General features: G+C 45.1%; 1 pseudogene; it reads right to left on the bottom strand.

Annotated features, from left to right (window-relative positions):
- Nucleotides 1–233: 233 nt before the first annotated feature.
- Nucleotides 234–442, bottom strand: LOC119962555 (annotated as a pseudogene).
- Between the last annotated feature and the right edge of the window lie 16,492 nt (nt 443–16,934).

Genomic DNA, 16,934 nt, shown 5'->3' on the forward strand with positions numbered 1-16,934 from the left:
TTTTCTTTAAAATTTTAAAAACTGGCCGGCTTAGCGTACAATATACAAGAATATATATACATATGTATAATAGTTCAAATCTACAAATTGAGTCGATCAGGTTTTCTTCTAACTCTGGTTGATCTTCTCAAAGTTTGAGCTTGCTGTTCAGAACTTGTAGATACAATGTTCTCCATGACACCCTCATGCTCAGGAACTGCTGAACTATCTGACACTGCAGCTGATGTTGATTCTTTTTTTTCTATATTACTTTATCATAGTTACAAAGCCAGAGCTCAGAGTGAGGACAGGGGCAGACCCCTAATCCAGCTTCTTGCCTGCTCCCAAAAACTAATTCAAATTGAATCCAATTCATGGTCCCCGCAAGAGAGACATACCAGCTCCAGGCATGACACCTGATAAGATACTGCACTTGATCTCAGCCAAAAGGCCGAAAAGCGATGCTGATGTTGATTCATCATCCATCGCGTTCTTGTGAACGTCTTCTCTGGGTTTCAAGGATGTGCGACGATTTCTCCATAAAACTAACCCACGTGCAATGATTTCTTCTTCAAACCAACCCTTCCTCTGCCTGTGCATTGAATGAATGAGGTGCTACTTTTCCAAGTATCATGGCCTTTCTCGGCCACTTGCCTAAATCTTCTATTCTCACAATGTCATCACTACTCAGTGGTGGTCAGGTTCTGGACACTCTATCATAGAACTGCTTTTGTTTGCTTCAATGTTTTGCATTTCCTGCACTACCACTGCATTCTCCTTCTTTTCCAAGTGCGGAAGTGCAGTACGTAACCTTCTATTCATGAGTAACTCTGCTGGCAATCTACCATGTGACAATGCTTTGGAACGTGATTTTGCAAGATCTGGATCAGATTGGCTGTCTTTTTCTTTCTGTAATGATTGATTTACAATATGTACACTTTTTTGATTCAGATCTTTGGGATCCATGCCTATACGAGCATCACCATTTTTGTGTTTCAAACAAACCGTGGAATTTACCCCATTGATAGGTTCTTCTATCTTCTTAATAACTTGTAGTTTTGAACCTGATGCGGGTAGTAGGGTAGAAATGAGATTGACATGCAGATCTATATCTTCAGCAATTTCACGACTAATAGTTTGAATCAATGCTTTAGATAATGCATCTTCTCCAAATTGTATCTCGTTGGCAAATGATAGTGCACTAAATCAGTGAACACATCGCTGAATTTGCTGATAATGTTCTCAGAATCATTGGAGTGCTGATCCAATCCTTTGTGGATGCTATATACCAACTGCACCAGATCTATTTCTTCACAGGACTGATCACCTAATAATGAATCCAAACCTTCGGATGCAACACAGAATGGGATGGAATAAACTGTGTTCTTCACCACCATATTCAAGTCACAAGCACCATAGCATTTAATGCTTGAACCATTATAATCTCTCAGGGATATTTTGTGCTTTCTTCTAATCGTCTGAATTTTTAGATTTTTTTAAATCAATCATGCTGATTAAATTGGCTTTGGTACCAGTGTCTAACTTCAATTACATCACTGTACCGTTTGCTTCAAGTGGTAGCAGCCATTTGTCCTCATCAACTGCATTTATTTTAAGTGAAGTTTCAGTTTGCATTTTTCCAAGTGCTTGAGAATTTTTTGATGTCTCCAAAAAAATATTCTTCTCTGTTATTACTCCAACAAGCAATGAAGTTTCATCACTAGAGACTGTGTCTTCCACTAGCTGAATTATCTGGGTTGAGCTCAGAGTAACAATTCTGAGCAAAGTGATTTTTTTCCTTTGCAACGGGAACAAAACTTGTCAAACGCCTTAATTTCAGCCTCTGACCTCATCTTTTACACAGAAATACTTCATCTTGATCTTAAACCTGTTTGTTGTTGTGCGAGAAGCTGCAGGAACTTTCCTGCCTTTTCCGGAAGTTTTCCTCCTTTTTTGAAAAAGGGCAGCAATTGGAGTGCTTTCCTCCAACACACCGCCATTACTGAGAAACATTTTAGAATGCTGTGCTGGTGGCTCATGAGCCTGACCAATCTTAACTGTTTGTTCCAAGGACCGCTCCGATTCACTCGCCAGCCGTTCCTTCAGCTTATTTTCATTCACACCAAACACAACTTGGTCCCGAATCATGGAAGATTCCTCCGCAGACAAATTACCGGTTTTATTGCATGCCCATGTGTAATCTGAGATTTACTCATCTTAAATTAATATTCAAAAACATTTTCAGATCATTCCTTGTAAACGGGGATATGCCACCCAATGCCCAAACATTCAGAAAAACACTCCCACCCTGAGCCATGGGAGGATGTAATGTTAAATGGGAAGCACCGTACACAAAAGTATGCCAGGTTGCCTGGTAACAGAATGAGCTGTTGACCTGCTTTCTGAAAACGTTAATCTCGGTGGCTAGGAACTGTCGCTCCAACCATAAGGATCCAGGTAATAATGACAGCATTTAGCTCTGTTTCCCGGGCCGTCTTTTGGATTTTATTATACATGTGTCCCATAGCCTCGCCCAGTGAGCATCTTCAGTTGAGCGATTCAGATCACACGCAGTTTTGTTGTTGATGCTGAACCATGAGCTCCTCGAGAGGAAGGTTGGGAGAAGCCTAGACTGGTAGCGGCCTCAGACAAATATGGGGCTGAACCGGCCCACACTCCACTAGACAAAGAGATAGTGGGGGTGGCGAGGGGCCGCAGGCATAAAGTAGAAACTCCTGTATTCTATTCTTCAGCAGGAAAGGTTAAAACGATTATTAAAATCTTGCAGTCTTCATCAATTATGAATGAAAAACAGTTTAAATAATCAATCCCTTTTTGTACATATTCTTAACGTTTTGAAGAATTTGAATGATAAAACATCCGCGCCTCAGGGTAACTGGCAGTTATATGTAAAACGTGTTAGAGCATCCTGTTAGGTCTGAACTAAATGGTGGCATAAAATGATAAGTATAGGTACACGCATGTGCATTTGAATATCAGATCACTGCATGATACATCAAATAAATGAGAGTCTCACTATGTTAGTTCAGAAAGTCACAATCTATCTCATTCTATTCTTCTGGCAGATAGTTATATCAGTACAAGCTTAATCTTTAATTCCTGAAATGAGTGTCTGCCAAGTTTTAGGATTCATTATTTATTATCTGGAAGGTTTAACCCAAAGTGTGAAATGAAATGAGACATTCAACATTGAAATTTAAATGCAAAAGTAAAACTAGTTGAACGGCAAAAAGGTGAACAACAGCCAACATTGCACAATGGTCTGAGCCTTGGCAAATTGGTAGCTCTCTTGCCTCAGAGTCAGGAGGTTGTGGGTTTCATAGAATCATAGAATTTACAGTGCAGAAGGAGGCCATTCAGCCCATCGAGTCTGCATCGGCCCTTGAATAGAGCACCCTGTTTAAGCCCACGCCGCCACCCTATCCCCCTCCAGAGACATCAGCACGTAATCTCGGCTAACATTCCAGTGCAATACTGAGGATGATTCTACACTACTGGAGGGTTTATTATTCAGATTAGATGTTAAACCAAGACTCCTTCTGCTATCTTCAAGTACACATGACTGATCCCAATGCACTTTTTGAAGAAGAGCAATAGGGTCTCTGCAAAGAAAGACCGTGGGTATGGGCACCCACAAGGGTCCCAGTTAGGCTTGTCCTTTTGTGGGGAATGTGGAATTTTCCTTGACAAAGAGTCACCCAGTCACAAAAATGTTAGCTCCCTTGTCTCTCCACAGTTGCTGTCAAAAAAGATCAGATTGTCCAGCATTTTCTATTTTTGTTTCAGGTTCCAGCACCCGCAGTAATTTGCTTTTATTCCTTGTTTTGGTCCTACTCAGTCCCCCTCCCACAACTCTTTCACTGATACATCTATGACTATGTCAGTGCAGTTTCATGCTCTCGTCTGGATCTAAAAACTATTGCTGGAACACTGTCTTTACACATGAGGATTTCCAATCTCCATTTTCGAGGAACATCGAATCTTCTCCCAAGCAAGACTTTCTCTCGGACGTCAACGCTATAGATCTACCTCCAGGGGTTCAACCTCTCCCTCTGGTATTCCTCTGCCCCGGAGCTCTACATGCATTCAAGTTTCGCCTTTCAGGCACTCTCACAGATACCTAGCATTGCCAACGTACCACGCACCGCTTCACATGCCCTTTGCATGGTGTCACCAAACTTTGAGTTCCCTTGCATGTCTGATGCAACAGTCAGTAAACCTCATAGTTATATGTGACACACTTTGGGAGGTTTTTGAATAATGTGATGAATGCCCTGGGGGCTACACTGGATCACAATGTGGGATTAACCCATGCCCATTGCTTCTGATGAAGGCAGTGTCTTAATTAATATGATTACAGTGCTCAGCCGGTGCTAGAGTCAGGCTTCAATTTGTGACGGTGAGCATCATTCAATGTCGGCCTACACTTTGTAAAGGGGGAAGAGAACCGTGGCTGGAGCAAGTGGTGGAATCCATTGTGGGACTCATTGTGACATGAAAAAAAGAATGTAATAATGGTAAAATATGGAAGAGACGGGGCTCCAAACGTATGTGATGTTGCACTGGACACCTTGGTTGAGGAGGATGAGAGATATTGGGTGGGATTCTCTGGTTCCCCCAGCCACATGTTTCTCAGTGGCAGGCCGTTGGTTGGCAACAGGATTCTCCATGCCCACCGCTTGTCAATAAGATTTCCCTTTGAAGCCACCTCACGCTGTTGGGAAATGTGCAGGGAGGGGATGGGGGTGTGCGCTGCCGGCGAGAAAAGAGAATCCAACGGGTGGGGAATTCTGGCCATTATCTATCCACAGGGGTCAGGAAGCCCTCCAGACAGACTCTGCACTGGGTGTGGGACTGGATAGTCCGTCGAGTTCAATAGCAGGAATCAAGCCCCAAGGACTCAGATGTGGCGCTGTAAAATGCTCAATTACCTCACAAACGTCAAAGAATCCATCGGCAAATGCAATATTCCACCAACTGCATTGTTAGCCTACACACTGCTTAATACACCATGCTCCCTTCACTAAACAACCTACAATCTCCATCAATTGTAACTTGTAAGTCACATTCGTAGCTTCAACTCACCTTTGCACACTGAGAAGCTTCAGACCCACATCTCACAGCTTACGCACAGTGTTCAACCCTGACAACACACAAACACATTGCACCACATTCACTGATACACAATTCCCCCTCTCTTACAGGGCAAAGTGGTGCACAATAGGAAGCAGCAGCACCTAACCAGCACTACAAGGAAGGGCTGCATGTTCTGCCCTCTGAAATGACCCAGAAAGCCACACAATTCAAGGGCATTTAGGGACAGACAGCAATGCCAGCGATGACCACATCCCATGAAAGAGAAAATAAAACTGAAAGCAGGTGCTGAACTTCTGGGCAGATTCAAGGTCAGACTGCTGCCATCAAGGCTGTGCGTACCAGAGGCTTGCAGGCTCTCTTCCGACGAATCACTCGGAATGTTGAGGAGCCGCCCCCACAGACGTGGTTGTGACTCTGCATGAACCTGCTGATCTCTCAGCAGTCACCCTCCCACCACTCCCACACTCAAACAATGTTGTCACCCTAGCTAGCCCAGACTGCTGTCTGCCATATTAAGATGGTGCTATCCAATTCGAGACCACGGGCTAGATTCTCCGATTCCCCAGCCCTGTGTTGCCTCGCCATTCGCTGGTGGCGGGATTCTCTCTTCCCGCCGCTTGTCAATGTGATTTCTCAATTAAGCTGGCCCACGACGTCAGGGAATCGCAAGGGTCAGAGAATTCGGGCCTGGAGCTGCTCGATCTCATCCTGCAAATCCCCTCTACTAAAACTCAGCAAGCTTTCACAAACCATGCTGCAGTACAGGAGCACTGGGTCAGGTAGAGTACTGAGCTCTAATGGAGCAGTGCTGGCGACAATTCAACACTACATGCTGATTGACATCATGATCTGCCTGATTTGGGATCTCTGGAGTTACTCATATCAACCAAGAAATGACTGCCACAGATCCAAATTTTGCATAATTTATAAATGCATTGATGTACCATCAATTGGACGCGAGGCACGATGAAGGTCCAAACTTAGGCTTTAATCAGCTAGATGTTAGCCCGGTGGTCAACTACAGAGAAAGGCCGACCGCCGGGAACTCTGGGTACTTATACCCCGCCTCAGAGACGGGGTCTACTTGTCTCTCGACCAATTGGTGAGCAGTCACATGACTAGTCCCAACCAATCAGACGAGAGGCACATGACCAGCCAGAGCCAATGGGAAACCAGGGCTCTGCACCAATGGCAGTGCTCCCATTCATACCACCACATGCATATTGTTTCGTTCACTCAGACTTGGGAGAGAGAGATGCAGGCACCACATATCTTCGTCCCGGGTTCTGCTTCTACCTCCATGTTAACTGATAAGTTGGTGCATGATACTTCACAGGTCTCCTGAAGTCATTGCTAGGTCAGTGCAACCCAGCGCAACCTATCCACCGTCACCAGGAGCTGCTACCGCACCGATAACCCTGGCTTCGCCCCAGTAGAGTGGTAAGGTCCAGGCAGTCCCGGTGATGCCTGCAACCTGTCACAGCTCATCGTCACGCTAAGTAGGAAGCAGTGTGGCAGCGGCGTGCTAGAGCAGTCATATTAGCGAAATCAAGGGGAGAAGCAGGATAAGTGAGTTTTAAAAAAAAACAACATAGTTCTGGTTGAATTAAAGAAGGAGCGCGGCAATGTTGTGACAAGTTAGTGAAGGGAAAGTGAAAGAGTGTGCAGCAGAGTTCGCAAACATCACAAAGTGATTATTAAAGATTCACCTCAGACACTGTGAGCAGAAGCAGATGAAAATTGCCACCGGTCCAGTGTTTCAGAGTTTTAGTCTCTGGCGGCTGCGTATTTCCATCATGCGGTGGAAAGAAGAGCAGTGAAATTTTTAGCACCGTTTTGTTGGATCATTAAATTAGTCAGGGATTAAAATCACTCCAAGATTGCTGCAGGGTTGTGTGTTGTTAATCAACTTAGGGCTACCTCGGCAATGACTTCAGCTGCATGAGTTTATTTGAAAAATAATAACTGTTGCTTGCAATTAATTATAAATAATTTAATCATTTAATTAAAAAATAATTTAAGAGAAAAAATCTAACAGCTGCAGTTTTTTAATGAAAATATATCAAAGGGATTACTGTAAAATAATTATGAATTATTCAGGTCTATAGTCCAAATGATTTGAGTGATACTTCTTCTAAAGATGCATAATCTTAAACAATGTAATTATACAATTAGAAAAAAAAAATCATTTATCTAAACAATGATATTGTATATTTTTTTGATACTTCTGTTTAGGGTTTGAGCATGAGGTATTGGCTTCTTATTGTCTGTGTTGATTGTGTTATTAATGCTCTAATGAGAACTGAGGCATCACAGCAATAACCCTTCCGCCTTGCTGTCTTGTGTAAGATTGTAGATTGTGTGCTTGTACACAATATTAGGGAGTGTTACACTGAGTCAGCAGTGTAGAGCCTGGTCCTACACTCGACATGAGCCTCCTGCCACTCTTATTTACCTTCTCACTCTATCAACATATCCTCTATTCCTTTCTCCCTCATGTACTTCAGTCAGCTTTCCCTTGAATTCATCAATGATTTTCATTTCAATCACTCTATTTGCTGATGACTTCCACATTCTTACAACTTTTGAATTCCTTGTGAGATTCATTGGTCTTATAGCTATAATGGTCTCTGTGACTACCCCCACCACACACACACACACACACACTCAATCAGCAGTGCAATAATCTTCGCTACATCTATTCCATCAAAACACTTCAGAATTTTAAAGACCTCCATCAGGTCCCCTTTCAGCCCCCTCTGTTCTGGTGTGAATTGTCGCAGTATGTTTAGCCTTTGCAGGTCGAGTCCTAACGGCACTGTGGTCGCACTTACACCACATGGACTGCTACGGTTCAAGTAAGCAGCTCACCACCACCTTCTGATGCTGGCCTGGCCAGCGACGCTCATTTCTCATGAAAGAATTTTTTTAAAAACAATGCCCGTTTCATCCTTGCAAGTCCTTTTGATTTGCACTTTCGCTAGTTCCTATACCAATTTTGTGTGCAGTACTTTAAATGTGGTCTAACCAAGAATCTATACAAAGTTTAACATAATGACTCTGCTTTTAAATTCTACTCCTCTAGAAATGAACTCCAGCATATATGCCAGGGGGAGGCAGTGGTGTAGTGGTATTGTCACTGTACTAGAGACCCTGAATCATGCTCCGGGGACCTGGGTTCGAATCCCACTACAACAGACATGGATCTTAAACTCAGTAGAACATTTAAAATTATAATGATGATTATGAAACCATTATCAATTGCCGTAAAAACCCATCTGGTTCACTAATGTCCTTTAGGGAAGGAAATCTGTTGTCCTTACCTGGTCTGGCCTACAAGTGACTCCAGATCCACAGCAACCTGGTTGACTCTTAAATGCCCTCAGGGATGAGCAATAAATGCTGACCCAGCCGGTGACGGCCACACCTCATAAAAAAAGAATCACTACCTTGCTCCACCTGTTACCACTGGCTAGGATTTTAACTTCCTCTGTCTGGAGTTAACCACCTCAGGTGGAATTTTCCCTCAAAATGGCAGGGTATCATGTTCTGATTGAAACCCTCCCCAGAGAAACAGCCAGGTTTTCTCTCCAGATCTTTTGATACTGTGTCAAAAAAAAAAAACAGGGTGTGGAAGAGGGGTGTGTTTTGTGCTACCACTCTGGCAGCATGGAGCCTAACAGAACCACCAGCCCGGCTACGCAGAAGTTGGCTGGCCCTTTTTAAAGGGCGCCCCAATCTCAAGGTGGAAGGAAATTCAGAGATCTCCCCAACGCAAATCCCATAGTGGTCCCCTCGCAAGTTACTGGCCATGATGTGATTTGCGCTCATGGTGAACAGACCCAGGAAATTCCCCAGCCCTACAATGTGCTTCACTTTCAATCGGGTCATCAATAAGTGTCTTTCTCCACCACAGTCCAGGCAGAATTATTCTCCCTTTCCGTCATCTCAGTGTTGTTCATTTATTTTGTACCTGCTCCTCATCAAGGTACTGAAATAAACAAAGTTGAAAGTTTAGATAGAAGCAAAATACTGTGAATGCTGGCCACCAGAAATTAAAAGCAGAAAATGCTGGAAATACACACTGGTTTGACGGTATCTGTGGAGAAAGAAAGACAGCCAATAATGTTTCAGGTTGTTGACCCTTCCGTCAGAGAGAAAATATGTTCATTTTAGACAGACTGATTTCCTTGGAGCAGAGGAGACTGAGTGGGACATGATTGAAATGTATAAAATTATGAGGGGCATAGATAGAGTAGACAGGGAGAAACCTTTCCCCTTGGCGGAGGGGGTCAATGAACAGCAGGTGTCGATTTAAGGTCAGGGGCAGGAGGTTTAAGGGGGACATGACGAAAAACATTTTCACCCAGAGTGTGGTGGGAGTCTGGAATTCACTGCCTGAAAGGGCGGTGGAGGCAGAGACCCTCATAACATTTAAGAAGGATTTAGATGTGCACTTGTGATATAAAGGCATACAAGGCTATGGGCCAAGAGCTGAAAATTGGGATTAGAATACTTAGTTGGTTGCTTTTGACTGCCGCAGACAAAATGTGCTCTAGACCTCTGTTACTCTGTGATTAAGTGAATACCTCTTTGTGGTATAAAGAATGAAGCAGGTTTCTTTGTGACACGTTGGGGTCTCTGCTGAATGGTGGATTTGGTCATTGTAGCCTCAGACTAGAGAGACTAAAATATCCCATGATCCGTTGCACAGGTTTAAGGAATAGAAAATGCATGCGGTATACTCATATTGTTGTTTATATTTGAAGCATTGTATTGGGAACCCACACATGGACAATAGATTTCAAGGTCGGGCCAGCTTAAATCTGCTACAAATGGCCTCAAGCATCATTAAGCTTAATTTTAAGAAAAATGGGTGGAACCTTCCGTTCCAGCGGGCGTCTTGCCTACTGCCTGAAAAAGCAGCGAGCCACCCGTGCTGACTCTGAGAAGGAAGGTCTGTCATATCTTCTTCCCATCAGGCGGGTAAGTGGACAGCGGCGGACTTTCCTCCAAGCTTAGGACCCCATAAGACAACTGCCAGCCTGCCAGGAGCTGTCGGCTAATCAGAGGCTGACAGTTATTGCACTCGGCAGGGCTAAGGAGGAGGCCTTGGCTGCAGGCAGGAACAGCATTGGTGTCTCAGGATCGTGGAAAGACCCAGGAAAAACGTAAGTACTGTTGGGGCTGGGGGGTCTCACGAGGTGGGGGCCGCAGGGAGAGGGTGAAGAGGTGGGTTCAGCAGAAAGGGCGGTGCGGGGGGTGGAGTTTGATTGTCACTTGTTACTCCCCCAGCCCCTGACCACGCTCTCGATCATGCACATATTAGTGATTGGCCGTTAATCAGCCACTTAAGGGATTCAAGTGTGGGGTACGGGGCAGGGGGGTGGGGGGAGTGCAAGAAGATTGAAAATGGGCCTTCAGGTCCAGAATTTACTTCCAGTGCAGGAGGGAAGACGTTGGATATCAGTCCCAACACCAACCCACCAAATTCCCAGGCCAGCCCACCTCTGTGGGGCGGAAGATTCCGGCCAATACCTTAAAGCGAGCCCAATATCTGATCTGACAGTGAACAACATCTGGTTGTTGTTAAAGATTGAGGCTTCAAAATGACAAGGAGACGATTATCTGGGAGGTAATGTAACAATTCACAACAATAATCCCTTTCCTCTGCCAACTCATTCTGGATTTGGATTGATCACATCTGCAGCCTTGTTGCTTGATTAGGGGAACTTTTAACTTTGGGCAGGTCTGTTGCAGGCTAACATGTTCCATATATATCTGGATATTGGATATAAATATACTTTACCACTACTGTGGTACAACATTGGTGGTATGAAGTCAAGCCATTCCACATGAATAGGCAGCAATGGGCTCAATTACGAAAAGCCAACTGCAAGCTATTTACAATTGCGGCAAAACCCTTGAGTCATTCGATACTACATCGAGTTTTTGTTTGCCTGCACCCAAAGATTATTCTTACTACAACATGAAACTTTTGTAAATAAATCTCACCCATTTCATTATGGCAGGAGCTTCCTGATTCTGTTTTATTGACAATTTGAAGTAAATTATAAACCCTTGACTGCATATCTGGTAAGCAATTAGCAGCTGGGATTGTTTCCTGAACTGTTGCATTCGTTGTGTCTGAAAATTGTGAGACTTAACTGGAGAACGTGAAGTAAAAATTAACTTATTATGAGCCAATTGTTCCATCCTTCAGAGCTGGAAGAAACACCTTTTAAAAATGCAATTGAAATACCCCAACAGAGCTGGAGTCGGTGAATAGTGGCTATTTTAAATAAAAGCCTCAGTTTCCATTGATCTATTTATACATCAGTATTAACTGAAGAGTGGAATATCTGAAGCCAGTTTTTCACTCTATATGCGTAGTCACATTTAATGTCCGATACGTCACTACAATCAAGGGTCGCATTTTACAAAACCCAATTTTGCCACTGCAGGTTTCAGGATTAAAACGTTGGGCGCGATTCTCCGGACTCACAACGCGTCGGAGAATAGCGGGCGGCGCACATTTTTACGGCCACGCTGGTCCGACGCCCTCCCGCTATTCTCTCCCCCCCCCCGACGGCCGCCCCCCGACACGAATTGCTGCTCGCTGTTTTTTTACGGCGAGCAGCGATTCTCCCCTGGCCGATGGGCCGATTTCCAAGGCCTTTACGGCCGTTTTTACGAACTAAAAACACACCTGCTCTCACCGTTCGTAAAAACGGCCGTAAAGTGCCGTTCTGTGGAACCATGGCACCGATTGGCATGGCCGCACCACGGCCGTGCCAAGGGTGCCATGGGCCCGCGATCGGTGGGCACCGATCGCGGGCAGCGGGTACTTACCCCGCGCACTCTTTCTTACTCCGCCGCCCCGATGGATCCGTCCGCGGGGCTTCTGAGGGGCATAACGGCCCGCGCATGCGCGGGTTTCACGCATATGCGTGATGATGTCATCCGCGCATGCGCGGGTTGGAGTCGTCCAATCCGCGCATGCGCGGCTGACGTCATCTTACGCGTCAGCCGTCGCTAACTTTGGCGCGCGGGCTTAGCGAAATTCGTTAAGCCCACGATGCCGGAGTTCACGGCCGCGCGATGCTAGCCCCGACCGGGGAGCTGAATCGGTTCCCGGTCGGGGGCGCGGAGGCTGCCGTCAAACACGGCCGGTTTCACGGCAGCCTTCACGAGTCTCCGCATTTGCGGAGAATCGCGCCCGTTATGTTTCATAATAATGTGAGGCTATTTTTGCGTGTTCTCTTTATCGAATTAGACTTAATAAATCCTGACCTTATGATTGAGGCACGGCCATTGATAAAAGTCAGGATGATTTGATGCAAGGATAATTTCCTGAGCAACTCCGGTGCCATGGGGCTGCAATAGTTCCACCAGGTGTCTACAGACTGGAGAGTTTTCCCCACTTCACCTGAGTTTAGTCAAAGCTCCTATGGGCCTTACTCGACTGTATGATGTCAAAGGCAGCAATTCCCACTTCACTGGCATTTAACGCTGGAGGCTTTGGGCACAGGTTACCGGCCACGTCCCGCCAGAATCGGGATGGGACACGGCCGGTGGATGCCACGAGAGGCATCTTCTGGGATTCCCGGCAGTCGTCGCTCCACGTGATGTTGAATGAGATTCTGCGAGATGTTGCAGTCTGGGTCCCATCCACAATGTGCGGCATCCAGACTTGCATGGGTAAGTGAGCTTAACTGCTCGCTTAACTATGCCTACGCCACATCTAACCGGTCCCCGAGATCACCACGCCGAGAAGTCCCCAACCGGCTGCCATTTAGCACTAACTCCCACAAACGGGGACCAGGCGATCAGAGGCCCTCGGGTGATTGAAATCGGGGAAGGGTGGCACCCTAGCACAGCTAATGCCATCTGTATACCATGGCACTGCCAGCTTGGCACCCTGGCAGTGCCACCAAGGTGGCACCCAAGGTGGCACAGCCAGGCATCAGATGTACTGCCAGGGTGCCAGGCTAGCAGTGCCAAGGGGCCCAGGTGGCTTTGCCCGAACCAGGGATTGGGCCTGGAGGTGCCCTGCTCATATGAGGTGGGGTGCGGGTGGCTCCAGGGCCCCCCGGCAGATGATTTGAGGCATTGGGGGGAGTGTTCGATAGGTCGGGTGCCATTTAAAAAGTTGCCCAACCTCTTCCGGCATTTACGAGCGGAGCTACTCAGTGCAGGAAAGAAGGGCAGGGGACTAATCTCTGACCAATATTTATGGGCGATCCCCACTGAGTGCCGTTCAATAGCAGGGTTGTACCCACCGCTACAAGTGCTGGGAACCACCCCGTTAATTCTGCCCAGAATGGGACTCTGTTTTTATGTGTCATTAGATTGCGCCCAATGTCTGGATCAAAGTTATTCTGGGATCTGGAGCTGAGTAATTCTGACCAAGCATGAACTTTTGTGAGCAGATTATTGGTGAGTAGATGCCATTTGGTAGCATTATTGATGACTCCTTCAATCACTGGGCTACATTTATTTATTTTTTGGATAGAGCATAGTGGGCAATCATCCACACTAACTGGTACATTCCAGTGCTATTGCTTTTCTGGAACAGTTTGATTTGGGGAACAATCACTTTGACACACTGATTTTCAGCATTACAGCCAGGACAAATTGTCGGCCGATGCGTTATGGCTGTTTTTATTGTCATCAGCCACTTCTTACAGTCGTGAGAGGGTGAATTAAATTGGGCGGTTACCTAATGTGAATAATCCAGACGGGAGCATGGATTACTAGCAGTGCATCTCAAATGCACAAGAAGGATGGACACAGACATTTTCTGTGGTCAAGTGATAAGAGGCCCAGGTAAACTGCTCCTCACATCTCATCCTGTCTTGTTCCAGTTGAATATGGTTGGCTGAAGTCGACAGGAAGAGCTATGGGAGTCAATTGGAACTTTTCTGAGAGGTCAACAGTAATTTGTCACACAAGGTTAAGGCAAGGGCCATGAAGCAGGCCCGGTTCGCATTCAAAATTTCATACAACAGATGCAATTGTTTGCTGTTTCTTCTTTTCTGAGGGGGAGCCCTGAAACAACTGTACATCTGCAGTCCATCATTGCTGCAGTTCACTTATCGACTTATTCTTAATGTACCTGTCACAATCTATTCTACTGTATCAGCCGTGGCTCACTTGGTAGTGCTGCTGCCTTTGAGTCAGAGGCTCATGGCTACATCCTTTCTACAGACATGAGAACATAATTTAGGTTGACACTCATGTGCAGTACTGAGGCAGCCCAGCAATGTTGTAAAAGATTGCATGGCACCATGTGTCATGGCACGGTAGCAAATGGTTAGCTCTGTTGCTTCACAGCGCCGGCGACCTGGGTTCAATTCCCGGCTTGGGTCACTGTCTGTGCGGAGTCTGCACATTCTCCCTCTGTCTACATGGGTTTTCTCCGGATGCTCCAGTTTCCTCCCACAGTCCAAAGATGTGTGGATTGGTGTAGACAGAGTCAATAATGGGAGGTGGGTTTGCGTGATGCAGTTGGCTATGTTCATGACTCCCTATAGTTTTTTACGGTCTTGGGCTGAGCAGTTGCCATACCAAGCTGTGTTGCAGCCAGATAGGATGCTTTCTAAGGTGCATCTGTAAAAATTGGCAAGAGTCAAGTATGATCATGGAATGGGATGTAATAGGATGGACAACTCGGTAAATAACACCTGGAATTGCCAAATCATGTTGAAACTGAGTAGGTAAAGGCACACTACAATATGCACTGACTGAGGACCCAACAATGAGAGTGACCTGAAACACTGCCCCTGAGAAAAAATATTTGAAGTATCCAAAATCATCAGGCAGAGGGTTTTATACCATCATTGTGGGTTGGACTGGAAACCAGGCTTTAGAGATTGTGGGGTTTCAGTTTAGGCCCCTCAATCGTACTTTCGCCCTCATGCTTTCGATTGATGGGAGTGCCCAGCAGCACAATAAAAACTATTGCTGATATTGGGCACCCTCCCAATCTGTCCTTGTTTGCACAATATCCACCAAGCAATCTGCCTGCCACTTTATTTTTTTAAAATACGACAAGTCACACAGTATTGAAGTCAGAGTTGGACTAACCTGTCATACTCATGCATCAATGTTGAACTAAAAATGGTGGGTGACATGTGGCGCAGTGGATAACACTGGGACTGCAGTGCTGAGGACCAGGGTTCAAATCCCTGCCCTGGATCACTGTCCTTGTGGAATTTGCATATTCTCCCCATGTCTGTGTGGGTTTCACTCCCGCAACCCAAAGATGTGCAGGTAAAGTGGATTGGCCACGTTAAATTGCCCTGTAATTGGAAAGAAAAATAATTGGGTACGCTAAATTTATTTTAAAAAGAACTACAAATGGTGAGCAGAGAGTCTTTATATCTTACACAAATCAGTGAGTCATTATGTCACTACAGCAAGCCAACTTGCATGGTACAAATTTGTTAATAACTTTTCCCTTTTTCAAAAGGAGCATTAAATGGGTCCTCTATTATCCTATATCGCTGCTATGCGGCATTGTGAACTTGAATGTGAAACTGGATTCTTTTACTTTGGAAATACTGGGGGGGGGGAAAAATTAACTGTAGCATTTGTAGATTTAACACTGGTTAAATTTGGTTAATTCCGTGTTAAATATACAGGGCTTCATGCCAAATCAATTTTTCACTTTTTTTCTCAACAAATGCAGTCATATAATACATACTGTGAGGTAACTGGGCTGGGCCCAGAGGACCCTCCAGGAACCTAGTGCCATGGTCTCCTCGCCGTCCTATTGAGAACCCCCGTACAGTTGTAATTATCTTTCTCATCCAACCTTTGCAACTATCGAATTTACAGAGAATCTCATGGGACCAGGCACAAGGTGGATTTCTTCTCTTTTTGCAAATTGAAAACAAAAATCGCTGTCAGAACAAAAGAATAACTTTGTTCCGGGATAAGATGTCAAAACAGCATTCAGAAGATTCCCATTAACACCACCTTGTGTCATGCACTATTATTCCTTTATCAGTGAATCACCCCTGCCCTCCAACTGATTCACACATTTCCCTTTTGTACTTGGCTCTCCCCAACACCTCCACATCTTTCCTCTGCCTCTCTATTTGCTTACAAGTTATTAAGTATCTAACTTCTTCTAATTCTGATGAAAGGTCATTGAAATATTAACTCAGTTTTTCGCTTCACACATGTTGCCTGACCTGCTGGGTACTCCCAGCCTTTCCTGCTTTTATTACTGAGAAGATTTGTATTGGGTTCAAATATTCAAAAGTGGCCATTTTCGAGGTGTTAAACCTTGTAATGATCATTTCTTGCTCCGTGCTGTTTCTGATGGGATTGGGACCTGAGTGGGAGACACAAGGGATGGAAACAAAGATGGAAATGAAAGACAAAATAGTAGAAAGCAAAGGAAACCTGGGCTAGCAGCAAACAGGACCATAGTACAAAAAAACTGTGTGTAAAAATGTTGGAAAGACAAGTCTGAAGGTACTGTATCTGAATGCATGAAGCATTTGCAATGACTTGGATGAATTAATAGCCCAAATTGATATAAACATGTACGACATGATTACAATTATAAAGACATGGCTGCAGGGTGACCACGGCTGGGAGCTGAATATTCAAGGATACTCGATATTTGGGAAGAACAGGCATAAATAAAAAGGGTAGAGTTGTTAGTTAAGGACCAATTCAGTGCAATAGTGAGAGAGGATCAGATAATCTAGATGGAGAATCAGTCTGGGTGGAACTAAGAAGCAACAAGGGGTGTCTGACTTCAGTGGGATTTGTCTATAGGCCTCCAAACAGTGGTGGTGAGGGAAGGGCTAGCATTAAAC

This window comes from Scyliorhinus canicula, chromosome 2, assembly GCF_902713615.1.
Source record: "Scyliorhinus canicula chromosome 2, sScyCan1.1, whole genome shotgun sequence".
In the NCBI taxonomy this organism is placed as follows: domain Eukaryota; kingdom Metazoa; phylum Chordata; class Chondrichthyes; order Carcharhiniformes; family Scyliorhinidae; genus Scyliorhinus; species Scyliorhinus canicula.